The sequence below is a fragment of the Catharus ustulatus genome, chromosome 3 (assembly GCF_009819885.2).
Source record: "Catharus ustulatus isolate bCatUst1 chromosome 3, bCatUst1.pri.v2, whole genome shotgun sequence".
Lineage (NCBI taxonomy): Eukaryota > Metazoa > Chordata > Aves > Passeriformes > Turdidae > Catharus > Catharus ustulatus.
This window is the reverse complement of record NC_046223.1, coordinates 87,239,131-87,261,676: the sequence shown is the minus strand read 5'-3', so window position 1 is coordinate 87,261,676 and position 22,546 is coordinate 87,239,131. Positions and strand designations below refer to the sequence as shown.

Genomic DNA, 22,546 nt, shown 5'->3' with positions numbered 1-22,546 from the left:
CTTTCATACAAGAAAAAACAGATTCTAAAGATGTTGCCAAGAGGTGGATTCGAACCCAGGCTGTTCATTTAGAAAAAGAATTTTAGAAAAAAATGATGTTAGTTGTCTGGTAAGATGGTGAAATACAGTATCAGCTGTGTGTGATAACAACAGCAAAGTGGATGACACAATTCCCCACTGAATTGCAGAGCCCAAATCAATTCGTTTAAGAGCATGAAGCATCTTAGACTGCAGAAGCAAGCAAAGCCAAAGGAAAGGGTAACAAATCAGCCACTCTCATTGTCTGGCTACATCATCCTTTATGAAGGAGAGGTTACACAGAATTTTTTCCTCTTTTTCAAGATAGAATTTAAAAAAAAATTAAAGCATTTTTAGATTGGTAGATACTTATTTTGTAACTTAACCCTTCAAAAAGTGCTTCTGAAATCTGTTGTGTATTTTTCAGGGAGCTACTGTCTTATGTTATGGATGTAGCCCATTTACAGGTCCATTTCTGTCACTCAGACACATTAGACTTCCAGACTGAGCTACTGTTCAGCTCCTTCCCTTCAGAAGGGGAGAGATGAATATCAGGTTTTTTCTTACATTGTAGCTACTGGTTATACCTTAAAAACCAAACAAACCAACCAAAAACATGCACTAAAGGTAAGTTGAAATGAAAATACCAAAAAGTATGTATCTAGCTTTATGTAAACTAACTGAACATGCATTAGGCCATTATCAATTTTTTTTACTAAAGTGAAAATAGTCTAATAGATGTGTTTATTACCAAAGGAATATATACTTTCATAAATACTTACTTTGTAACCAGTATAACACACACAACATGGCGCTGTTCCATGAGCACTTTTACAAAGTTTAAATTATTACAAACCCTGGATCATCTAGTGCCAAACCCCCTGTCACAGGCAGGGACACCCTCCACTAGATCAGGTTGCTCAGTGCCCCATCCAACCTGATCTTGAACACTTCAGGGCTGGAGAATCCACAGCTTCCCTGGACAAGCTGTTCCAGTGCCTTGCCATCCTCACAGTCACCAGTTTCTTCCTAATATCTAATCTAAGTCGATCTTCCTTCAATTTATAGGTCCCCTTATAGGCTGCTATAAGGTCTCACTGGACCCTTCTATTACCCAGGCTGATCAACCCCAATTCTCTCAGCCTGTGTCAGGGGAGAGGTGTTCCCACCCTCTGATCATCTTTGTAGCCCTCCTCTGGACCTACTCTCACAGGTGCACGTCCTTCTTACATGGAGATTCAATAAGATGGTGATGTTGCAGGCATGGACACAACTCTAACTCCTTTTTATTCCCCATGCTGCATGTGTTTGCACAGAAGTGTTTAGGCTGGGGCCCTGATAAATCTGACTTACTGGCTGGAGTGGCTGGGATTCCTTTGTGCTGCTCTTCAGGTGCTCCTGCTGACCTGCTATCCCTCTCCAGGCTCTGGGCATCTGGGGCTGGCTGTGGGATCAAACTTGTTGGACTGGGATGGACTGGGGTTACCTTCCTTTGGCAAATTTAGTTAAAAGCCCTCTTCAGCAACTTGGAAAGAAGAAATTAAGTTTAGGTTAGCAGTGACAAGTCTGGTTCAGCAGATGTGCTGCAATACAGAGAGAAATAGAAATCTTGGTCCTGACAGGACAGGAATTTCATGATTAGTGAATCAGAAGAATGTACACTGTATACCCAAGGCAAGTTTTCTCTCAGGATTTATTCTGTTTGAAAGTTAAGTGATGGAAAGCCAGGTTCTCGTTGTTTCTGTAAACTGCAAATAAAACTACATGATCAGATGCCTGGAAAACTGAAAGAGCTTGTCTGGGGAATAAGTCAAAAAACAATCCATGCAACTGAGATGGCAGGTTTGAGGGAAGGACAGACACTTATTAGAGTTCTTTCTATAAACTAATAATAATCCTGTAATCTTTTACAAGTACAGTAATTTCACGAATACAAGCCGCACCAATTTGACTAAGATTTTGCTCCTAAACCGGAAATGCGGCTAATAATCAGGAGCGGCTAATACAACCTCAGAAGTGCCTGCCAGAGTGCTGAGCCGAGCAGCTGCAAAGTCGGCATTTTGCGATTGTTACAAATCGCTACTTTGTTGCACCGCGGGTGGAGCCTGGCTCCCTGTAGGCAGAACGGGGGGCGGGGAGAGAGGCGGGAGAGCTCTCTTTCCTCCTCTGCCACAGCCCAGGGGAGAGACGGGGGGGGCCCGGCGCCGCCATTGCCGCGGCCCGGGGAGGAGAGGGGGGACCCGGGCCGGCCCTACCGCGGCCGGGGGAGGGGGGGGGGGGGACCCGGGCCGCCCCTACCGCGGCCCGGGGAGGAGAGGGGGGACCCGGGCCGCCCCTACCGCGGCCCGGGGAGGAGAGGGGGGACCCGGGCCGCCCCTACCGCGGCCCGGGGAGGGGGGGGAAGCCGGCGCCGCCATTGCTGCGGCCCGGGGAGGGGGGGGGAAGCCGGCGCCGCCATTGCTGCGGCCCGGGGAGGGGGGGGGAAGCCGGCGCCGCCATTGCTGCGGCCCGGGGAGGGGGGGGAAGCCGTCGCCGCCATTGCTGCGGCCCAGGGAGGGGGGGGGGAAGCGCGCGCCGCCATTGCTGTGGCCCGGGGAGCCGACAGGAGCCCCGCGCAGCCATTGCCGCGGCTCGGGGAGCCGACGGGGTGCTTTGTCCCCGCCCGCCGCCGCCGCGGCAGGAGCGGGGAAACTCCGTCCCTGCCCGCCGCCGGCGCCACGGGCGCGGGAAAGCTCCGTCCCCGCCCGCCGCCGCTGCCGTAGGAGCAGGGGAAGCTCCGTCCCTGCCTGCCACCGCAGGGCAGCGCCGACCCGGGGTGACCGAGCCCAGGGGCAGCGGCGGCCGGCCCCGAGCTGCAGCACCGTGCTGGACCACCTGGCCCCATCAGCGGCCCCTAGCGGGCCGAGCCTGCACAGCCTTAGCTCAGCCAGTAAACCCCGCCCTGCCGCGGTTCTGTTACTAATTGCACGCGGGTCCTCGCTGCGAACGACAGAGCGGCTTATATTCGTGTGCGGCTTATCTATGGACAAAAACCAAAATATTTGCCAACACCCAGAGATGCGGCTTATAGTCAGTGCGGCTTGTATTCGTGAATTTACTGTATTTTTTAGCTATGATGGTACCTAACCAGCATTTGTCACTAGACCAAATATTCAGAAGTCACAGACTCAGTTTCAGACCAAATTCATACTTTTCTAATTCTCGATTATTATCTTTCTTTTGTTTGTAAACTTGACATTACCTATCTCTGATGAAGTGATCCAATTTTTTTTCATCCAAAGACAAGTCTTGGCTAGGGTTTTTTGTTTGCTTTAAAATCTATAGCTGTTTAACATCAGCATCTACCAAATGCAAAATCAGGTGAAACTGAAAACCACTTATCAGAACCATTTATTTATGGAAGTCCATGCTCCATGGAAGTGTTGCAGAGCACAATGAAGCAAGCACTATTTTTCAGCACCAGAAGAAGATCTTCACAGAGATAATTTTAATGTCATGTAGAGCTCTAAAGTTTTATTCTACTTTTATGGATTGAAGTCATACTACTGTCAATGGTCCTGGCTGATAAGCCAAATTTAAAAGCCTTTATTTAACCTTTGCTGCTTAGCTACTTAGCTGGCTTGTTTTGCCACCCAGTGAAAAACCCTCAAAACCTAAAAATTAATTTGACTGATTTTTACTTAATTTCACTTCCTCTCACCCCAAAGAAGAACTACACTTTAAGAATATGTAGATAATTAATTACACTCTAAGAATCCATCTTTCTCCCATAAGTATTAAATATAAACGTCTTTCATAATGATATTTACTCTTTCTTGAGCAGTGGTATCTGCCTGTTTGGGGAAGCAGGAAGTCTCCTAACAACGATGTACATCCTCCTGAGACTTCCCTAGTGCTTCCTGACCTCAGGCATTTTAGCAGCCCAGACATCATCTAATGAGAATCAGGAAAATGCTGATAATTGATTTAATGAAGGATGTTGATTTCCTTCAGATGAGAACCTGCTTCAATAAATCTAGAAGCACTTGAAAAGGCAAAGATATCAGATCATGTATAAGTTTTTTGATCTCAGATATGTATTTTAAGACTTTTCTCCTCTCCTTTGACATCCTGACTGCATGGGATTACTGTTGTGTTCTAAAAATTGCTTTCTCTTTGGAAGGTAGATGGGAATGGCCAGTCCTCTCTGTGATTTGTGGGGTTGGATATAAGTGTGTTAATTTTGTCCTCCATAGATGGGTCATGCAGTATCTCAGTGCAAATCCCTTATTTTTATAAGTCCAGGCTGTTCCAGTCAGATCTCCAAAATATTCTCAGCAAGTGGGGATATGTGGTGGTTATATAGCTGTTGCAGTCATGGCCTTCTCATGCCTAGGCATCCTAGGAATGTAGAAGCCCATGACCCAGGGAGGCCAAGTTCTGGTCTTAGATGAGGTCTTGGGAAGCATTTATATATTCTTTCCATGCATCTGTTGGATTATAGCTTTCAGTATTCTCCAAGACTATCATGTCTTATCGTGAACAACTTTCTATATGTTTTTTGTGAAGATGCCTCTGGAACTGGGACATTACTTGTTACTGCTGAGGGCTGTAGTTGTTGCAGTGGGCAGCAACATTAACCCTTTGTGCTTTCTCACTTGCCATAGGAGATGTGCACAAATATCACTTTCCCTATACTCTGTGCTGTACCCCACAGCATTGGCTGACTGCTACTGACAAATCCCAATTCCTCTGCCCCATGTTCCAACCTCGTTGCACAGAAGGCAGCTCTGATCTAAAAGCCTTGGTGGGGTGTGCCTGGGCATGATGATCCCACCAAGAGGCAGCACATCTTTCTGAAGGCAGGTGCTGTCTGTCTGACCTGGGGTGTGTGAACTGGAGCTAACCTGTGCTGTGCCAGTCAGACTATGAGCAGAGGTCATAACATAATATTTTTACCTTTTTTGTCTTGTTAAGAGGAAGATCTGGGCCAAATATGTTGCCACATTTATTCATTTAGCTTTCTGTGACAAAGATAATTGAATTCATAGTTCGCATCCTGAATAAATCCTTTATTTCTAGCTTATATTTTGATTGATGCAGTAAAATTGGTGTCAGTTCAACAAGTTCCACATTTATTTTGACTTTAAATAAACATGAGCGCAAAGTCAGGCTGAAAAGAGGAGCTGTGTGATTTGGGATTACGTGATTTGCCATTTTAACAGGCACCCAACTGCCCATGCTCCTCTCACCAGTGGCTCCAAGAGCACCGGGTAGTTCCCACATTTCTTGATCTCTTGCTCCTTTCAGCTCACGAACTCATGGTCCAGCAGGTATAGGTTGGTTGAGATAAGAAGAGAATGAGCCCTACTGCCTTCTTTTCCTGCTAGCACCCCCTGTTCTCTTCATTTTGGTGATAAGAGTCTCTTATTGTGTATCCTTTCCACTTTGATCTTCTCAGACATGTAATTTAAACTATCACAAAAGAGGACAGAGTATGTACAATTGATGAGAAGTATGTGTACGTCATTGGCTATGTTAGGACTCATAACTGTGCTGTTGTTGGTAGCAGCTGTAAATTATGACTATTTATGATGAATATTTACTATAAAAGAAAGGTCTATAATGGAAAATAATAACTAATATATTATGTTAAAAGTAATAACTATAATATTTATGTTTACCATAAAGACTTTAAATTTACAAATGTGCTTTTAACACAGTTTGGCTTTAAAATCTTTAAAATTAGGTGCATTCTGGTAATATTTTAAGTTTTCTTTAGACCCACATGATCTGTCCCCTTTCTGAATGTAATTTTACATTTTCATTTCATAATCATTTCCTGAAACACTAATACTACATGGGTGAAAGCTTGTCAAACTACTGATAGATGTTAATAGGGTACTGTTGGTTTGCTGTGGATGAAGAAGATGTAGGAGTGCAATCTACACAAAATCCCCATCTCATTTCTTTATTTCATCCTCATAGAATCAACATATGTATTTTATAGTCACCACAGCAGTTTATATGACAAAATAAATCTGTTGATATTAATGATTTCAGTTCATTGAACAATTTGCTAACAAAAGATAGTATTCACCCTGAAGGTCAGCACAATGTTCTGTTCCTTGTTAGCTATTTTATCAAAACTGCCTTCATGTAAATTTAATTGATAGTCAATTTTGAAATATTGATGTAACCCCAAAAGGCTATGTCCATAAAAAGGTCACATTCTGCCTCAGATATGTTTGTGATACTCCCACTCACAACAGTGGGAGTTCTGTACACAGCACATGGGGTAGAGGCTGGCCCTTGATCTTTAAACCATTAATTCTTAATAATGAAGTAAATAAATAAATAAGTAAAGGCAGTGTTCCAAATTCTGAGTTTTTTACTGCAAGTTTCACTTAGGCTGAACCTTCACCATGGGTCAGCATCATTTTATTTGAAGGAGAATTTCACAAAATGTGATGTGATGCAAGAAACTTCACAAAATGTGCCAAAGCAGTGTTGCTGCTGGATGCTTGACATTCAGCTGGTCTTCTTCTGGGATAACACTCAGTAGGAATAAACTTTAAAAATTTGCTTGTTTAAGTGACTTGAAGCAAATTCTAAACTCTGGTTTCAAAATTAGACTGAATCTAAGACTCACTGAAAAGCTGTGTGCTGCTAAATGTGAAAGTCATCTTTTAGTACAGCTTAGAATGCTAAGCAATGTCATTTTAAGTGTTAATCCTACTTCTTATTTTAAGCATTTGGAGGATTCTTGTTTACAAACACTCTTCAAAGTAACATTTACTGTACTTCTGTTATATATACTTGCGGTTTTAGGTAATATTTGGTGTGACTTCACAGAGGAAAATTAAGATTTTTAGGATTGTCCGTTATATTTTGGTTGGGATATGACCAGCTTTAATTGATTGCTACTGATCTTTGTGGATCCTGAGGAACTGTGCCTCTTTCAAACTTCCAGCTTAACATACAGTGAGCATATCAGGTTAGAAAATCACTAGAAATTAAGCAAAACTAGGTACGTGAGTTTTCATTTTCCAAGCTTAAGCCAGAATGCTGTATTGCAATGCTTTCTGGCATAAACATTTTTAAAATTTTTGGGAGGGGAATTAATGGATTTTAATATGATGAAAAGAAGCTCTGTTTTACAGCCACAAACAGGTAAGAGAGTGCAGTTTGGCCTTTAGGGGGGTCGAAGTAGATGACTTTTAAATGTCCCTTCCAACCCAAAACATTCTGTGATTCTAGGACCTGAAAGGAGGGTTTAACAGTCTAGTCTGAAGAAATTGACTGTATTCATACTTCTGATAAGATGTACAGGAGTTAACTCCAGTTGTTAATATGCTGCATCTCTGTCCTAAAAGGAACACTCCGGCTGGAGATTTGCCATTGACTTGGGTAGAACCAGAAATGCACCAACTGCTTTAAAGCCCATAGCTATCAACCCTAGGCTTTCTGTCTGACCAGAAAAGCAGCTGCTGTCATTAACTTCAGTGGAACATGCCTTTTGTAAGTAAAGTTCCTTTGAGCAAAACATAGCAGGACTTAATTTTTCTGTACATAAATTCATTTCATAAAACTGTAAATGGCAACTTTACCTTCAAACTTGATTGCTGAAATGCAGGGGAGGAGTTAGAGTGGAGCAAAGATTTATAAAAAATATTGTTGCAATACCCTCTGCCTCCATCAAACAGGTTTGATCTAGACAGTCTATATAAAACTGTAAAAGATGGGATTGTCAGGGATGAACATAAATTTTTAAAGGGGAGCCAGAGAGCTGATGTTGCAATGAAGATACAAAGGCAGGATCTAACAGCTCAGGGATTTGTATCAAGCTTAGCTGCACAGATCTTCTTGTCTGTTCCATCTTTCTTTGCCATCTTCTGTTTAGCCATCTGCTGAATGATACCAAAGTACATCAGGCTCTATTATCAGTGTTTATAAAAGAGTTTGAAGAATCTTGAGCAAAAAAGTCACTGCATGTATTCCAGTACACCTAAAGCGTACACATGTATTTGAAAAAGAAGAATAAAAATCAAGAGCTTGGAAACTTTTAAATCTCTTGAGGCGCACAAAAGTATATTTGCATTATAGAACTGGTTATACTCTCTCGGGAAACAAAGTAGTAATGAAAAAAAACAAAAAACCAAACACATTATCTAGAAAAATATTATCACTTATCCTTATGCTCCATTAGTTAAATTTCTATTTATAAGGGTTTCCTGTGAAGATTGTTTTCTGTGATATAAATTATGTCATAGAACATACACATTCACTCCCTGCTATTTTTCATATGGGGGGACATTAAATACCAAGAAACAAATTATTCCATTTCTCAGTCTCCCTATTAGGTAGCAACAATAATGCCAGGAATAGTCCTCATTAACATACTCAAGCTGAATTACATCCTCAGGCTACTTTCTGAATTTAGACATGCAAGGCTTCCCCAGAAGTCCAAGCTTATTTCTATAGTTAGCAGATTTTTTAAAGGAGAAGGGATGTGCAAAAACAAGTGCAGTAAGTTCTGAGTCTGACTGCTAAACCTGCCATTTGCCAGAAATCTGTTTTGTAATGATTAGTCAACAGTGAAGGACAAGAGCATAGTGCCATTTTCTGATTTTGAATTCTAACATAGTAAGAAAACTGTATGGTTATTGTAGAGGTAAGCTTTAAAATTTAATTACTCCTAAAATCAATGCATGAGTATGTTCAGGCACGTAACTGGAAGTGCATCTATAGGTACAGCATAAGCTGAAATTTCACAGCTTTTTTAGTATTCTTCTCAGTACAACCGTGTATCTCATGGATATTCTTGTTATAGTTCTTTCTCAAAAGTTTGTTTCTATTCATTGATTCTTCTGACACACAAAACTGAATTTCTCTTTCCTTACCAAACATATAGCCAATTTGTGTATAGCAGTACACCAATGGAAAGAAAGCTTTATTCTTAGTTTTAGGCTTTCTGATTGCTGATGAGAGGAGGAAATGGCCTAATGTAGATTTCCAGACTGAAAAATGACTGTAAATAGCCTTTAGAAATTCTGTGTGTATTATCAGTCAGAGACTTCCACATCACAATTTTTTCCTTTTACAATAAGGAATGTTTACTGCTAACTGCCAAGAGTACGTGTATGACCCACAAACCTAAAGTCAAGCTGGATTCTATCACCAAAAGCCATCACTTCTCATCTTTGACCCCATACTTAGTGCTATAAGAGAGGACAGAATTTATAACCTAGAACTTAGATAAAATAAATATCTTCTCTCTGTGGTGTGAGTACAGTTCCCTTTTCCATGCACAGATACTGAAAAAGTTGGTGAGGCCAACAGATGCATATGAATACACAGAAGGAATCTTCCTGTTATTAAAGAACTTTGAAATAAAGATGTCTCACAAGGACTATTGTAATGAAGGCACAATTTTTCCCTCCCTGAACTCACCTTTTGTTTCAAAATGGGGCTTATTATCTCCTTTTGTAGGCAGATATTGCAAATCATAAATGGAGGTTTGGAGTAATGGTTCACATCTATTTGTGGAACAGGAACATGGAAACAACAGATTGTGTAACAGGGCTGCACAACTCCAGTCTGCCAGGAAGACATATCAGAGCAGGATGTCTGTGGAGTCATCCACAGCTTCTTTCTGCTCTTGGAGGACTTGCAGCAACTAAGGCACCACAGACCTTCCAGGAGGGCACAAATTACAGGTTGGAGAATGGGGAAGAAATCACAAGTGGTGTTAAGCTATTACACAGGCCAAATAGCAGGAGGAACTCAGTCAGCCAAGGAAATATCACCAGCTCTCAGGGCACATAGATCTTCTCATCTTATTCCTACTTCTCTGCATTAAGCCTATTTTCCTATGTCATAGCAAAACTGTAGAACTCTGGAGAGGCAAAACATGGCATTGGAGGAGAGGTTTGGGAAACAGATAAATGGTAGGGATTAGTTACAGAAAGAAAAATGATGGTGAATGCCTCACCAAAGAAAGTTGGAAAAAAAAAGACAGATGGAAGTAAAATATTTTGGGAGTATGATGCAACAGATTATTTAGACAATTTATTAGAATTAACTTTCTGACTAAATCTTCCACATTAATCTAAGAAACTGTCAGCATTTTATGTCCAACACAGAGATAAGCAACAAAACCAGACAGTGAAGTATTTCTGAAAAGGTGTTCACAGAGAGAAACCCTGTGCTCCAGAAAATAAACATCTGGAGATGTACTTTGTTATTCCACAGTGACAAGGAAATTGATGAAGTGTCCTCTGTAGTGAGACAAAGCTAGCACACCATCTGCTCAGCTATTGGACACACCTCTTTCAGGACCCCAAGTTGCCCAGGTAAACTGAAAGGGTGTGAATAATATTCCAGCATGTGAATTATACTTCACCAGCATTGTGCATTGCAGCTAAATACTGAGCCGAACTTTTTTTTTCCATAGAAATTTCTTACCATTACTAATTAAATGGTTTCACATTCATGGTAACAAATATGTTTGCCCTCTTTTTTGTACTCAATTTTTCCAGATTTAAATAACAGGAAAGGTGATCTGGAAACAACCTTGACACCAATCAGAGAGAAAGGCTGTGTTCAGAGCTAACCTGATTTTAACTGAGAAATTATTGTTCAGATTCCCCAGAGATCATTGATGCTACACAAGATAAAATTTTGTACCTCTTCAGTGTAAAATTTCCTATATTTGAGGTATAAACTTCAATTTAAGATCACTGAGAAAAAGGAAATGCTAGAAGATAGGAGAAAGGGAAGCAGTATCTAAAGGAGATTGTGCATGTTTCTAGGACAGGTGCCGAGAAAAGTGATGTTAATGTTAATATAAATACACCCATGGTAGCTTTAATTCATTTATTTTAAACCCAGATGGACTGAAGAGTTTTCAAAATAGACTTCACAAGACCACACAGGTCATTTGGTACTTGGGCTTTTGATTCTGGGCGGGGATTTGGCTGGAGACATTTACTGTAGTGACTGAGACAAGCTGCATTCACAGACTCTGTGTATGTGGTATCTTAGAGAGGAGAGGGAAAAAGCAGTCTGTCTGGAGCTGATGAAGTAAAATTAAGATTTATGAACTGAGTAATTTGGGAAGGTCTCATTTTGTATATATATTATGACTAGCAATGCTGAACTCCTACCCAAGGGCTCCAGAGTGTGTATAACTTAGTTCTCACTGCGTGTGCTGTTATTCTATCTTGATAGATGAAGGCATGGAAACAGAAGAATTGGATATGCCCTAGGGTACTAGGAAACTTGGTAGCAAAACACTGCAGAAAATCTGCAGGTGCTTTCTTTTAATGACAACTACAAACTTCACACAGGAGTGTCCATTATATACCTTACACACTAGGTCCATCTGATTTATGTTGTTTATACCTGATGCTTAACAGATGCATCAAATCAGAGCCATGCCAACATTTCTGTCCAGCTTCCACATATTTGATTCATGATTTTTCTCTTTGCTCTCATGTCCTGTGTCTTTCAACAGTTTTTTAATGAGAACAAAAGTTGGCTTCAACTGGCTGGGACTAGCTCAAGCCAGAGGAGAGCTTAGGTGGCCAAGGCCATCCAGACTGGTGTGCTGTGAGGTGTTACAGGACAGAAGGAACAGGGAGAAACACTAGAGCTGTGCAAGGGCTGGTTTTTGTGAAGTAAAGGAAAGCAAATCCATAACATCAGCTTCATGCCAGAGATGCTAATCAATGATTTTACAGTTTTCTGTGACGAAAAGAGATTGCAGTGTAACACAAGTGGCTTGTCTTGAAGTGGAATACTACAGAATACCGTGTTTCAGCAGAAACAGAAGACAATTTTTTAAATTTGTTTTAAAGCACAAAATGAAAAGCAAGAAAATTCTTGTGGGATTTTTATCTTAGTATAAATATTTCTTAGGCATAAATGAAATATGTTTGGTTTTGGGGAAAGACACATCCATCAGCAGAAACAATAGGCAGAGGAGGATGTTTTGTCCTTGAATCACTTGTGCTTTTCTATGACAAGCTATATTTAAAAGCATTTAATGAGAAAAAAGATCTGTTTATGGATTCATTTGATACCAAGTGTCAGTGATGAATGGTCAGCTGCTGTCCAAGGCCCTGGCTTTCATTATTGAGTTATTTAAATACATGTATGTGAGTACTAGAGAGAATTGAGATTTTTCATGTTTATTGAGAAGAAAAAATGTTCCAGATTTGGAACATATGGTTTTTAGTTCTCACTTCCACTTCAAACTCAAGGCTATATTGTGTTTACAAAGGACGACTGACTGGAAACTGCAACAAAGGTCCTACCTTAGAGCTAAAATATATCTTTAGTTCCAAGGGGGATTGAAGAAATTGATCTGCCCTTGCTTTAATAAAGTGGTCAATGAAAAGCAGTCTGAAGAAGAAATGTAACTGCACCCAGCTGATGCATGAAAGGCAAGAGAGGGGAGCTTCAGATTTTACTTGTGGCTGTGAATAGATATTCACAGGGCTTGCTTGTTAGTGTGTCTCGATTAGTGGAGTGGCTCTGGCATATTTGTGTGCTCTGAATCTCAAAAGAGAAGTGTAGAAATTTGTTTGAAAAGTAAAGTAATTTCACGATTATAAGCCACACCATTTTGACTAAAATTTTGGTCCGAACCCAAAGTGCGGCTTATAATCAGGTGCGGCTTATATACAGACAAAGAACAAAACGTTGCTGTTTTAGTTTGGAGGACAGGTGTCTGCTGAGAAAGGCAGGAGCTTCTCTTTGAAATGGAGAATGTAAACCCCCTCCCTCCAAATTACTATAATTTTGAAATCAAGGGGCTTTCAGGCAAAGATATGGGAATTAGGAATAACAGTTCTTTTCTAGGGAGATTAAAATAGAAATACAGTACTACAAAGAAATAAACTCCAAACCCTGACAACAGTCAGAGTACAACCTGACACTCCGTCAGGCAGGGTGTTGCTAGCAGTCCCATTAAATGGTGGCTGCATCCTCCTGCAGTGACAGATGTGATTCAGTTGGAGCAGTGCTTCTGTACAAGGTGCAGTTTCCCTCTGGAGGTCCAGTGGTGATGTGGAGAAATCCGGTTTTCCTCTGGAGTCCAGTGGAGAAAGGGGCTCCCTTAGTGTCCCAAAACCTCTGTTTTTATCTTGGTAAGAAATGTTGGGCTCTTCCCCCTGGCTGGAGCAACTTCCAATGGGATGCAGTAATTTTATCAGTCACACAGTGGGACTCAATGGGCCATTAGCAGAAAATGACTCGCTGGAGGAAGGATGGGTTGTGAAAAGATAAAGAACAATGCCCTACCTGGTTTCAATGGATGGCCCATTAGCAGAATATCTGCCGTTGAGATAAGGATCACTGCCCCCACCCTCAACAGATGGTGATAGAACAGATACCTTTTATCACACTCTGTATTGTAACGTGCAGCTTATAATCAGGTGCGGCTTATATATGGACAAAGAATGAAAAGTTGCTGGCACCCGGAAGTGCGGCTTATACTCAGTACGGCTTATAATCGTGAAATTACTGTACTTGGCTTTCATGTGCAGGAAGGAAGCCCACAGACCCTACAGCCAAACAAACCCCCAAAATGAACATGCAGAATGCTGGTTTGAAGCAATAGTCCTATTGAATAGATAAAAACTTGAGCACTACCCTCCTTGCTGATCATTTCATTGATATGAAAAAAATGCTATCTTTTAGTGCTCAATTCCATATTCCACTCACTACTTCCCAATACCATTTGTCCACCATTTTTTCAACTGTTGTTTCTTATCAAACTATACAGTTTTGCTTGTCTATATTAAGATTTAACACTGAATTCTGCTCTAATACAAGGAATAAATGATCATAAAGTATATGTTCTATAAAGCTGAAGAGTTTTTTCTTTTTTTTTTCCTTTTTTTCTTTTTTTTTTCTTTTTTTCTTTTTTTTTTCTTTTTTTTTCTTTTTTTTTCTTTTTTTTTTTGTACTTTTCTTTAACATAAGCCATTCTTTGATTTATTGTTTTTCCAGTTCTAAAGACGTCATTAGACCATGGATATTACTCTAAGTTTGAAATATTTTATTCATTCTTGTTCAGTATGGGAATGGACAGTTGCACTTTCAGAAATAATTGTTTACCTAGCTAGTACTGCTCATAGGATATTTAGGTCACCATCATCAAAAATATTTTTTCTGTGATTGGGTCAAGCTGGAGTTCCTAAGTGAGTTGTATAATTCTCTGTGTTAAACTGTCACAGCTGGAAATTGCCAGTTATTTCTTTGGGAGCTATAACGAGCAGTAACAGAAGATTTATGCTCTGGAAACCTAATTGAGCAGTACAGACAGGTAGAACTGCTATTCCCCTCTAGCTCAGCTAAGGGCTGTTTAGCAGAATTTTCTTTTAAACCCATGCCTTTTTTCTTTCATACCTGGTAGATCAGTAGATACGGGCAAGTCTTCTAGATTTTCTAGTAGGTGACTTCTCAAAAAATTTAGTTTAGTCATGAAGGATGCCAGTGCAGACAGTCTTTTACTTTTGTTAATAATCAAGACACGTACACATCCACCGTGTGAGCCAGAGTATGGTCTCAGGTATATTAATAATTTCTTCAAGATATCCTCTCCTCAGTCTGCTGTGGTCTGTCAAGATTACAGTGAGATCAGTGCATGTCAATACATCCACTCAACATAATGGATTTCATAATGAATGGCAAGTGCAGACAGAACAAGGATTTATCTGTGGGAGAAAATAACAATTATAGAGCAAAACTATAGTGTGAATAGAGTTACCTTTGCACAGTTTTAATATGGCATGGGAACACAAAACAAACTGTTGAAAATAATTGAGTAGTTTTCATAATGAAAAGTCCATTACAGCTAATTTAGCCTGAGTCTAAGAAATAGTCTGAACTTCCTATGTCTCTTACCTCTACTTTTGAAATACCTACAGTTACCAGCCTTACTGAATGGCTGTTATTTCAACTGATATTCTGTTTTCATTGAAATCCTAGAAGATTTTTTGAAAATTCAATTTTATATTAATCTCTGGTTTTCAAAATAAGCATTTTTAATCAATGCATTACAGAGGTAGGAGATACCTTATGGTTCTCTGGCATACGATTTTTCATTTCCTTTAATCAAATTTAGAATACACAGCACCAAGGTCAAAACCTAGGAGAATGGTGAAGATATGAATTCTATTAAAAGAAAAGAATATAAGAGCTGAATATATTCCTTAAAGCAAGCATCTAGCTAAAAGTCTATATTCCATTAGTATAGGCAGTGAGATACAGGAATTTTCGGGCAAGAAAGCTTGCACACATCATGGAAGGCCAAGAATCGCAAGATATCCCTGGCTGTAAGCATTTCAGTTTCTGGCCTTGAGCAGCCATTTAGTGCTGTTTCATTCATGTGAGTACCTGCACTCTGTTATCTACCACATGACTTGCAGACTGTGGTGGAATGACTCTGGGTAGCTTATGTGGGTAGACAGGATCATTCCATGCAAGTGCACAGAAATGAACATTACTAAATGTTGTGGTTTGCATTATCACAATATGTATTTAGAAAGTGAGGAAGGAGATGTCTTCAATATGCTGCCCTGAAAGTGGAGATAAGCAGTGCAAAAGCTCAAACCTATCTAAGTAATGATTAGGTCCATCTACAGCACAGTCAAAACTGCTGAATCTCTCTTCAAAACTGCTGGAAGAAAATCCAATTTATATGGATTGCTACATCTGTTTGTTCATTTAGTAGAGTTGTAAAGCATGGACTGTTGATAACAGAAGTCAAAGATACACAAGAAAGCTATTCTGATGAAGTGAAACTATTCTAGGCATTTTGGTGGGGTTTTTGAGTTTAAAACAGTACTTCTTACTAGTCTCTTCAAAAGTTGTTTAGGCCTATTATGGGATGGAAATGCATTGGCCATGTTGCCAAAAAAGAACAGATGTGTTTAATAAATATTTGTTAGGTATTTGGAAGGGGGATTTGTATCTGTTACATAAAATCTAACACAGTCTCTATGGAGGGTAAGTACTATTCCTTCACAGACCTTGCTGGCTTGGTCCACATCCACAAAAGGAAGACAGCTTTCTATCATGTTGGTGGCATTTCCTCACAATTTTGTAGAATTTGGTGTAAGTGCAAAGGAATCTGATGTACCTCTGTTTGAAAAGTTCAAATGGGAAGAGCCAGCTGTGACTGGAAACCAGCTATCTTGATTCCAGTGCTGGACAAAAGATCGACTGCTCATGAGTTCTTTAGTGGAAAGAATAGGGCTCAAGAATAATTTGTCTGATAAACCTCTCTTTGAAGTTTTCCATGGAGACTCACAGCTGAGTCAAGATGTTACTAGTGGTGATAGAAGAGACTCCAGAAGTAATGTTTATGCTTTTCTAATGTCTGGAAGAAAACAAACAGGAAAAAACCCCAGTCTACTGGTAGAATTTGTAGATAACACATACTGATGTGGTAAATAGTGATTCAATCATGCAACACTTTGTGTTCAAAAATGTGCTCACCCTTATAAAAGCAAGTACAAGTCTAGATAAGGAATTTGAGCTGTAGTTGTAGAAATTTGTATCCTGAAGAACAGAACTCTGAAAAGGCTGTGGAGATCATTGTGGAGAAGTGATGCAATATGAGACAAAATCACTAAATATTTATGCACATATAGTCACATAATACATGGTTTCTGTGTTATAATATTCATACCTATATAAACACGTATTTATATGTCTGTAGTATAGATAACATATGTAGACATATGCATAAATGCATGCAGTATCACGTATCATATACATGTATGGGGATGCTTACCCTACCAAATAATTATGTATTTCCATATCAGTAAATGTGTAAACAGAGCAACAGTAAACAGAAGTGAAGTGATCTCATTTGTGTGAGGTTTGTAGGGGAGGTAGCTTGGAAGGTAATTTGATGGCAATATAGACCATCATGGGAGAGGAAAAAAAGTTGTTGAAGAAAGTTTAATTAGTAATCACTATAATAGTGCAATATGTTTTAAATTATGCATAAGTTTATTCCACAAAGTCTTTTTGCTTCTGTGCATACCAGACCAAACTCGGGGAATATGTTGTTAGATTGAAGGCATTTTAAAAAGAGCTCCCTCTACTGCATTCTCTTTAGAGAAATAAAGACCTGATATGAACAAAATAAACAAATAAAACTATGACACAGGTATAACTTTTAAAATGGTCTTTAAAAATGGTCTTTAAAAATGGAATAGCATTCCAGCACTAACGTTCTACTGGACAAAATAATGGTAAAATTACTTGCCTGTATATGCTCTAAAAAAAAATTCACTGTGATTTATTATTGAGCAGGACAGAATATGAAATGTCTTTAATAAGCTCAGAGAATAACCTACCCTGTTCTTTGTTTAATTGTGTTAGTAGTCATTTGAGCATTTAATTACATTTTCAAAGGTCTTAATGGGAATAGCAATATTAGCTTATTACATTTAAATCAACCTGAAAAATACAGACCATTACCTTCCTTCTGCAGCCTCATCTTTCCAATAGGACATTGGCTTTAACAATTACATCTCTACTAATTAATACTATTTTCAACAAGATTGAGTATATATAAATATATATGCATCTGAGAAGCTTAATGAATATACACCCTATTAAGAGATTTTTCATAGGTTCTAAATGTATAAATGAGAAAAAAAATTAACCTAAACCCAAAGAGAGGGAATATAATACAATGTATTTTTACTCTCACGCAGTAATATTCATTCATCTAGTTACAAGTTACCTGGATTTATCCCTCCCATAACTACATGAAATTCAGAAATCTGCAGTTATGCCACCGATAAACTTGGGCCTAGGTTTTCTAAAATTATACAAACCCTCAAAGATCCTTGATCTTCAAAAGACATTTAATTCATTTAACCAGTTTCTTGCCTGAGAGATGCCAAACAATTTTTTTAAAAATTTTGGGTTCTAGTTTTAGTCTTCAAGTCCAAAATGGGAAGTCTCTCAGGCTTCAGAGGTATCTTGTGACTACCAAGAAAACAGATTTGTGCATGCAGTGTGCAAGACTAACGGGAACTTGTTCTTGAAAATCAATTCCCCTTAACCATTAAACGAGGTTTTGGTTTCCACTTAAATAGCTAATGATTAGGGATCTCTGCTGAAATTTCAATAGAACAGGAACTAAAATTAATTTAATCCAAAATTTCATTCGGACTTAAAACTGACCTTTAGTATGTGCATTTTTTAGGGTTTAGAAACATGAGAGACGTAATCTCCTCTCATTTGATTCATGCATTGCAATTCTACTGCTACTGCTGCTACTTGGGGGTCAAAAATAATATCAAAATAAGATAAATATTCTCACACTCCAGAAAGGTAGACTTTGGCTAAGATGGATACCTTAGGATATTTATACAAGAATATTTTTCAGTATCCTGAGAGTATTGGCATTGCCATAGCCATGCTGTGCAACTCATGCTCCTCTGCATGCTAAATTGGGTTTTGACTGTATTTCTGTTTCAACTTACAAAACCTTTAAATTTGTGTTATCAAGAAAAGCTTTGGGAAAGTTTGAGGTCGCATTCATGGCACTTTTGAGTTCATTTGCTATGCATTTGGTCCAACATGACTCAGAAGCAAATCTACAACTCACACTCTCTAACTATGAAAAATGGCTTTTTTGTTAAACCCCATCTACTGGTAGCTGCTAAGTGGAGAAATGTGGGCAGCACACCACGGGAAAGCTTCTGGCCACAAGATACAATAAGAAGAGAACTGAACATCTCTATATATTTTAATATTTATTTTAAGAAGTGATTGGTTATTTTTTAATGTAAAATAGAATTTGAAATCAGAAAGCTGTAGTTGCACAGGAGCCCCAATTGAAAGACTGTAACTCTCACACAGAGAATGATTTCAGGCAAATTTACCCTTTTTATTACCATGCTTCATTCTCTTTGTGTATGCATATTTGATTACAACTCAGACATCTTTCAAAAATACCTGGGAGAAAATCTTGTGCAATATTTTGTGCCATACTCCCTTAACTAAGTTTACAGTGATTTGTTATTGTGATAGCTGAGCATAACCTTGACCTTGGGAGCCTTTGGTTCAGCTGTTGAGGTGCAAATTGGTGCTAAAGGAATTCCTGCAGAGGGTAGAGGAAAGAGGGAAAGAGTTGAAACTGTAATAGAAGCTTTTGAAAAGCAAACTGGGTTTAGAATGAGGACAAATTTTTATGAGAGGGAGTAGACAATACATGTCATGAGGTGGCTTAATTTTTCATCTTCAGACACATTCATTACTTACACTGTGAGCACAGGGTCACAACATTTTATGTAATGTCTCTGTATAATGTTATTGAGAAAATGGGACAGTGCAAGATTTCATGTAGAGGAGAAATCACAGCGTTTCAGTATTTTCAAGTTTTTATCAGTTGGTTTGGGAGTTTGTCCCCAAAAGAATTGGAAAAGGAATTTTGTTGTGAAAGTATAAAAAAGTAAGGAAAACAAGAATGAGCATTGTCAACAAAAAGAATTTTTCATGAGACCAAATTCATTGATTGTGTAAAGGGTCATGAAAATTAATTTTTGAGCGATTAAGAAAGTCAAAGGGAAAGACTTCATGCTGTGCTGCTCATTTTCAGCTGCCTTTTTTTTGTGAAAATACCCCTTCCTGTTCTCAGTGCTGTTAAAACATAAGGATTTTATAGCTAATGGAAAATAAAACAATTTAAAAGGAATAGCAAACTGGAAAAATGTCAGTCCCTCCAGACCAGTAAACATTCCAGTATCTCTTTAAGGAACTTGTTAATGCATTTGTGCCAAGTAATACTTTAGCTTTATATATAAATAGCAGGAGAAAAGCAGCTATAATACTTTTAACTCTTCCATAATTTTGCACAATGCAGTCTTTTTTTGAAGAAACAGTTCCACTTTGCAGAAGGCTGATCCTCCCACTTTGACAATATCTGATTCATTCATACAATATGCTTGAGCACAAATATAACACAGTGTTCTGTTCTGTTAAAGTAATTTTCATTAACTTTAATTTTATAGCCTCTGCTCCTATTGCACCCCAGTTAAATGTTTTCAAAGGCCACTGCCATGTCCACATTGAGCAATCAATATACAGAAGTTTTGTTCTTTGAATCACAGGATCAATAGGGGAATGTAGGTGACTCTTTTTCATACTTGCCACAATACAGAGGCAAGCAGTAGGTGTCAGAAGACACTCTTTGCAAGCTTTTGCAAGAAAGTCACAGATTAACTTAATTTTCAAATAGGCTAAGGTTTCAAGTTCTTTAAAAATAAAATGCAGATTGAAATATAACAGTGTCTAGGGAATTGAACCAGTCACTGGTGCTATACATTTGAAAGCAACAGAGCTATATATAAAAATAATTATAAACCTCTGGCATATCTCATGGTTTAATATATTATTTTATTAATATTTACTTTTGCTCATATAATTTATAGCTCATTTATCTACAGTCTTAGCTCTTCTGGGTTTTGTTTTCTTGTTCTGTAGGGATATCTCATCCATTACTGACACTATTGTGGTGGCTCAAACATACCCATGTGTAAAACAGGTGTGTTAATAGTAAGACCCTGAACCATTTCAAAGTAAAGGCATGATTTCACCAGTTGTTCATATACCAATGTGTTGTCCTGTTCAAAGAATCCCATCTTATGCTAAATACAGACATATTCCCTGGCCAGCTGGGTGTTAGGCTCATTTTCAGGAGCTCTCCTGAGCAGCTTCTATGAAACCCACAGCTGCAAGCTGCACTCTCCATAGAGTTTCTGTTAATACTAAGAGAGACCTGTTTCTATCCTTCAAATGGAACTAAAACTAAAATTAAAACTAAAACTAAAACTAAAACTAAAACTGCAAATGTTCAGACAGGAGCCATTCCCAGTAGGAATTAAGGTTGGTATCCTAGATTACAGTAATTTCACGATTATAAGCTGCACGTCCGGGTTCGGACCAAAATTTTAGTCAAAATTGTGTGGTCAGCTTATTTCTGATCAGGAAGCACCCACAACAGACTTTCCAAGCTACACCAATGAGCATGGATAGCTGACTTAAAAATTTTGAAATATTGTGTATGGCCATTCAGGTTTGAAGTTAGATCCTACCCAACCCCCAGCAAAAACTTGCTGCTGCTGTGACCCAAGCTAAGCAGTCTGCCCAGAAGCAGGACCAGAGCCTATGAGGATTATCACATCTTCTCATACTTCCTTCTGAGCAGCTGCTTAGGGTGTCCTTAGGAGAGGTCAGTCCTGCCTGAAAGGGCTCCCCACCCTTTAGAGGTTTGTAGAGAGAAGCAGCTCTAACCATGAAGTCTGAAATGCAAACCCTACTCTATTCTTTGTTGCAGGACTCTTCTTTACTTTCTTTTCCTTTCCAGTTATTTTTGTGACTTCACATCTGTTACCTCTAAGCACCAAACCCTTTGCCTTTCTTGGGGAAGTAGGAGCTCAGAATGGGAAAGGTCAGAGCATAGATGTGTGCACTTACCTTTCAGAGATAATTTTTTTACAAAGATAGCCAGGTTAGAAAGAAACTGTAAAGAGGACAAGGAAGCAGAGAAAACTGGACATTTTGGCTTTACAAGTAGAAATTTATGTTGTAGTAAAAAATTATTGTAAAATAAACTGCTTTCTGTCAGGGATCAGCTGCACTGATTTGTAGTGAATACACAAGGACAGGGCATGCCTTCCCTGCTGGGTGCATTCCCCTGGGGCTGTGCACCTGGCTGGTTCTGATGGGGCCATTGACAACAGATACTGCCTTGGTACCAGGGTCATCCAAGGGAAACTAAAGAGGCTGGGGACAGAAGCAGAGCTGGAGACAAGCTGTGCCATATGTGCAGGGTGGATCCACTCACAAGACCAACACCTACAGGGATGGGGATGGAATTGGAGGCTATCCCTGCTGCAACACCCCTGGGACATGGACTGGTGGCCTCAAGCGGCTCAAATGGGATTCTGGACTGCAGGCAGTGGGGGAGGAGCCCCAGAAACTCTGTGGGCAGAGGTAGGCCAGGGCTATGGGTTTTCTCAGGGCCAAGGCATCTCTTCAAAGCAAACTTTGTTTTAATTTCAATTGCTCGTAATGGCACATTGGAGTTTTAGACGGAATAAAACCAGTGGATGAACTACTGTGAATGTATTTGGGTCTTTAAATGAGAAGAGGGGTAAAAGATGCCAAGCTACCAAGAGATGCTTGCCAGGGAGTAATAAAGGACAAGAGTCTGTAGCAAACATGTGGCAGTCATGGCTCAGGGACTCTTTCCTGCACAGCCTGTGACTCTGGCTGTAGCAGAGCAATGAGCATGTGAGGAAGGATGGGGCAGCTAGATGGGACACAGCAAGAGGCAGGAAGGCAGATGACACTGAGGGATACAAAATAAACATCAAAACAAAAGTGCTCAGAAATCAGAACAAGGAAACCAAACTTTCCAGAAGATGCCTTAGGAGCAGTTGTCTGTGGCTAAGCACAAACTGGACTGAGAATCCTTCCACCTCCTTCATCCCATCTGCCTCCAGCT

General features: G+C 39.5%; 1 protein-coding gene across 1 annotated transcript in view; it reads left to right on the top strand.

The window, feature by feature from the left end:
• Positions 1 to 22,546, top strand: part of KCNQ5 (potassium voltage-gated channel subfamily Q member 5) — a 278,870-nt gene that overhangs the window by 135,200 nt on the left and 121,124 nt on the right. The gene's annotated exons all lie outside the window — the stretch shown is intronic.